Here is a 6,000-nt window from a genome sequence, read left to right as displayed (position 1 = left end):
CCTCCTTCCTCTTTAATGACAGTCTTGTAGTGTCACTGGAAAGGCTCTGGTGAATGAACTCCTCCCCCTGGTGGATTATCTGTGTATTGCATGTATCTAATTGTATACATCAGGTTTTTCAAGACAAAAAAACCACACTGATCATGTAGAGGGCTTCAAAACTCATGGATCAAATACGATACATTCGGCGTTGGAGGGGAAGCGAAAATCAATTAACCACTAGTTGTTCTTTGTTTCTGAAAAAACAATAAATAAAAAATTCAATAACCGAAAGATACACGGACCAACAACAAACACACACTCTGTGAGTTCTTGTGTCAGATCAGATCGAGTGTTGGGAGTTTAATGAGGTCAGTGATCGTTGAACCCATTAACTGTCCATCATTCTAGTGTTTACAGGAGGACACACCTGGGCTGAAGAATAAGAGCAGGACATGTTTATCCAGTGGGTTTTATCATGCGTGTAAATTACAGGAGGTAAATGAGAAGATAAATAAACCTGTTTGTGGCTGATTAAAGCACCATCTGTCTGTGTCACTGGAAAATAAATGTAATGTTTATTGTGTGGACGGTGTCATCAGCGCCAAAACAATATTGAATGGGCCATTTGGTCCTTACGTTCTAATTTAACCAACTTAAGTAAATGAGTCGGTCTGGGAGCAGTTAGTGGACCGTCAGCCCCATCAGTCCTCATGTACTGTCATGTTCTACGCCTTAGATAGGTTCAGTTTTATTGCATATAAACCACATGTCATGGACTGGAAATGTTCCTGCAGCTCACACTCTGGAAGGAAACAAACACATTTATGCTGCGTTCCAGGCTGTTTTTTGAGCCCGTACGTCATGACTTCAAATCACGACTCACTACTTTGTAAAGTTCCAGGCAAGTCACACCAAACTGTCTGAGCACAAGGAATTGTGGGAGTTAGATGTAAACAAACCAGCATGGTGGAGCGTACGTTATACTCATTTACAATCATTTCTATCGCCAAAGGTGTTTGTTCTTTGATTATTTGAGGGAAACAGAGGAGGAAAAACAGCGCATAAAGCAAGAGAAGCTGTTCTACCTTTTTGTGATTCGTATTTGGTATTAATTATCTCTGCCAGGAGGTATGTGATCACTTTGCTTTGTGTGTTTGCGTGTGTGCATGCGTGTATGTTTGTTTGTTAGCAAGATAACTCAAAAAGTTAAGGACGGATTTTCATGAAATTTTCAGGAAATGTTGATACTGGCACAAGGAAGAAATTAGTAAATTTTGGTGGTGATCGGGGCGGGGGGCACTGATCAGCCTTGGTGGAGGTCTGCGCTCTCTGAGTGCTTTTCTTGTTTATTCTTTCACTCATTGGACTGAAAACTAGCTAACACTAGAGCAGCTGCTGATTACAGAACATTTACAGATAAATAATGTCAGAGCAATACCTTGTTTTAATAAACCTGCATAAACACCGCATCCATGGGGGGGGGGGGGTTTGCCAATGCTACATGACATTAGAACTCAGAACTGGAGAACATGGCTCTAGTACGAGTTCACAGGTGGGAAGTCACAGGTTTGACTGACATTCCAGTGCATTTTCACCGGTAAAAGGTTGGAAAAACACGAGTTATGGGTGGACTGGAATGCAACATTAACTCTTAGCTCCTCCCCTCTGCATTTTTGTCAATTTTTCCCTTTCTTTTTTTTCATTTGTTGATCATTTTTGGCAGTTGTCGCAGCTTTTGGAGCGAAATTTGACAGAAATGTGTCTTTTTATTTATATTATTAAAATCCAGTGTCTTTAGTCATAGATGCGTTTCACTGCCATCAGAAATAAATCCATCTCAGAGTTTCAGATGTTCACCACCAGAACCAAAACCTGGTTCAAGACAAAACACAACTGTTCTCATCTGTAATATGTGTATATTGTGTGAGTGGTGAATGTGTTATTTCCTCCGCCAAGGAGGTTATGTTTTGCCGGCGTTGGTTTGTCTGTCGTCTGTCTGTGTGCAAGATAACTCAAGAAGTTATGGACAGATTTGGATGAAAATTTCAGGAAATGTTAATACTCGCACAAGGAACAAATGATTACATTTTGGTGGTGATCGGGGGGTGGGGGGGCACTGATCTGCCTTGGCGGTCTGCGCAGTCCAAGTGCTTTTCTAGTATATAAATGCAACACTGGATTATTGAATTGTGTGGTATGACTGTTTTAAATAATGTATATTTTATTGTACTGTAGTGTTATGAAAGAGAGTTGTCAATTAGCACTAGCTCTAAACTCTATATGCATCACATCAGCTGAAAACTTGTAACTATGTTTGACTGCACTGTCCCTGTCAAATAAATAAATAAATTAAATTAAAAAAACAAACAAACTATAATTATGTTTTTTCCCATTATGCATTTTGCACCCTAGTCACCTTCGTAGACAAAAATGTCCATGCACAAAAAACTACTTTAAAATCCTCATATATCAACATTTTTTTTTGCTTTTTTATTTATTTATTTTTCTAAATCTCTTAAACAACTTCCCTCCTGCTCAAACTACCAAACATTCAACAGTTTTCAGGATTTTTACCCTTTAAATGCCACTTTAATAATTTGAATTCTGATTGAGTTATTTAAAAAAAAAAAAACATAAAATTTAATATTTTCCATAAAATAAATAGTAGGTGGATCAAACATTGGTGTTTATTAGAGCCTTGGATAGATCAAAGATTATGAACTAAATGGATTTGATTGCATTAGTATTTAGTCATCAGGGTGACCAGATGGAATATCTGACACCACAGAAAAAATACTAATGCAGTCAAATCCATTTAGTTGATCATCTTTGACCTATCCAAGGCTCTAATAAACACTAATGTTTCACCTACTATTTATTTTATGGAAAATAATCCATTTAACATGTTTTTTTTTTTTTTTTTTTTTTAAATAATCAGAATTCAAATAATTAAACAGGCATTTAAAGGGTTAAAATCCTGGAAACTGTTGAATGTTTGGTCATTTTAAGCAGGGGGGAAGTTGTTTATCCTCCTAAGACCCAGGAAATGTCAGCATAGTACAACCTTTTTGTTTTTTATTAAATAAGTGCCTATATTGGAAACATCATGATGCAACAGTTTTTCAGATGCAGTTTTTAAGATTTTTATGGAATGTAATTTGAGGTGGGCAGTTTTTTCTTTTTTTCTTTTTTTTTTTGTATAAAGTTGTGAAACTCTTGTCCACAAATGTGGACAGAAAACCCATAGCTGGGTCTGAGGAGGTTAAGAGATTTAGAAAAAAAAATCTTGATGTCTGATGGTTTTATACTGGTTTTCGTGTGCGTGTACATTTTTGTCTATAAGGGTGAGCAGAGGGTTTTTTTTTTTGGAGGCATAAGGGTTAAAAGTACTTTGACTTGTATTGTAGACAGAATGAACACAACAGGTTTAATGTGTAAATTAAATAAAATGAATAAAGTAAAATCAAAATAAAATGTCATTTGTAAATACTGTCTATTTCCTTTCCATACACAGAGCTGGAAAACATTCAAGAACAACATGAAATGGGAGCAGTTTAGGCCAAAGGACGAGTTCAAAGAATGAAACACAAGATTTGGAGACAGAGATGTGAACGGTGAATGGAGCGATCTGGTCCAGAACCAGCACCAGCGTCCAGACTGGGGGGGGGGGGTCCAACTCATTTGGATTGCTGATGTTTTCAAGGTAAATGATAGACTGTGATTACACACCACACACACACACACACACATATGTAAATATATATATATATATATATATATATATATATATGTCAGGGTAGAGACTGCAATCTGGTAGGATCGGTGATTCTACCAGTAGAAACTCCGATCAGAGTCTCTGACCCTAACACTAACCCTAACCCGATCGGAGTTTTCTACCAGTTGAGACTCCGATCGTAGTCTCTACTGGTAGAATCGCCGATCCTACCAGATCGCAGTCTCTACCCTGATATATATATATATATATATATAGACGAGGGCTGTTCAATAAGTTCATGGCCTCACCCAGAAATACTGGTTGTTATAATACAGGATGTTACATTCTTTCGTGATGGGATAGTGATGCTTGAACATCGATGGACCAAGTGCATTGCTGTAAATGGAGATTATGTTGAATAAAATATAAATTATCAGTCTGTTGTTCTGTTCTGGGTGAGGCCATGAACTTATTGAACGGCCCTCGTATATACATTATATAGATATATATATATAATATATATATATATATATATATAGTATGTATGTATATATATACTGGTTTATGTGCATTAACAATAGATTTATAAATCTTCTATTAGATCAGATCTGTCAGACTCCTGTTAGTTCAGGTTCCACTTTCAGCCTAATCTGATCTAAAGTGGGTCGGATCAGTACATAATATAAATAATAGGATAACTGATAAATAAAATCAAATCCAAAGTTTTGTTTATGTTTTTGAGTGAAAAAGTCAAATTCCATGATGAAAATGTTTATATTATGTTAGTCACAGCTACTTATACTCTGCATTTATTGATTGATTGATGATGTGTATGAGTGTGTTTGTGGAGCAGTGATCTATCTATCTATCTATCTATCTATCTATCTATCTATCTTATCTATCTATCTATCTACTATCTATCTATCTATCTATCTAGCTCTATCTATCTATCTATCTATCTATCTATCTATCTATCTATCTATCTATCTATCTATCTATCTATCTATCTATCTATCTATCTATCTATCTCTACGAACTACTGACTTGAATATAACATGAACAAATATGAACAACCTGAAAATTCTTTAGAAAATAAGTAACATTTTAACATTATTACTCCTTAGTTTATCATTTATACAAGTTCATTATAACGTACAGATCACAGTTTCTACAATACACAGAACATTTAGTAACAGAATATTGGTACAATTCCACTGACTTCTATTCAGACATTTCAAGTTGTTCATATTTGTTCAGGTTTTTCACTTTTTTTTTGTAAAAGTCTAGTCTGTAAATGTAAATATTTTGTGTAATTTTCCTTTTTTTTTTTTTTTTTTACACTAAAACAAAGAGAAACACTATTTACTGGTAGATTGAATTGACTAAAATGACTTTAACGTCCTTATGTTAATATCTTCAGTGTCACTTTACATTTCACTAATTCATTCCATGGGCCAGATGGACCCTTTGGGGCCGTTTTGGCCCCCGGCCATGTTTGACACCCCTGGTCTAGACCTTTAGGAGCAAGGATGGGATGGATCTGTAAGGATGTGGTTTACTGAGCAGTGAAGTAAATGAAATAAAACATGTGGACCAGCACCCTGTCAGACAGATTTAGTTTTAGACCAGTTCCAAAAAATGCATAAAAGAAAGAAAAAAAGGCATCATGAACAACAGAGATCTGAATAATAGATGGCTGTAGGCTTTTACTGAACGTTTTTCTCACAGCCAGTCTGTTTTCTGTCAAAGTGAAAGATTAGAATTAAACTTAGGTAGATTTAAAAAATAATAATTCAATAAATAAATGAAAAAAACTCTTTCCCTGCCATTCCCTAAAACCTCAGAGGCAGGACGGATGCAGCCACTTCCTGTTGGTTCATTATTTTAACTCATTTACAGAGCTTCAATGTCAACGATCCTATAATAGACCGTTATTATTCTGATTGTTTTTCTGAGTCACAGTAAGTAGATGACATTTGTGGAGCCCGGCTATCTTATATTATAAAAGGGAAGAGGACTAATTATGACTTTTTATCTCATAATTTGGGCTTTTTTCTCATAATTTGGACTTTTTATCTATAATTATGACTTTTTCTCTTATAATTATGACTATTTGTCTCATAATTTCAACTTTTCTCATAATTTTGACTTTTTTTCTCATAATTCTGACTTTTTATCTAATTTAATTATGAGATATAAAATCAAAATTATGCTCCTGCTGTCAGGGAAACAGTTCTGAGTGGGGACTGGCACCTGGGCCCACCACCGGTGACCAGAGGAACCACATCACTTAAACAGACAAC

Source organism: Sphaeramia orbicularis, chromosome 4 (assembly GCF_902148855.1).
Source record: "Sphaeramia orbicularis chromosome 4, fSphaOr1.1, whole genome shotgun sequence".
NCBI classification, from domain to species: domain Eukaryota; kingdom Metazoa; phylum Chordata; class Actinopteri; order Kurtiformes; family Apogonidae; genus Sphaeramia; species Sphaeramia orbicularis.
Note: the sequence above shows the minus strand (reverse complement) of the source record.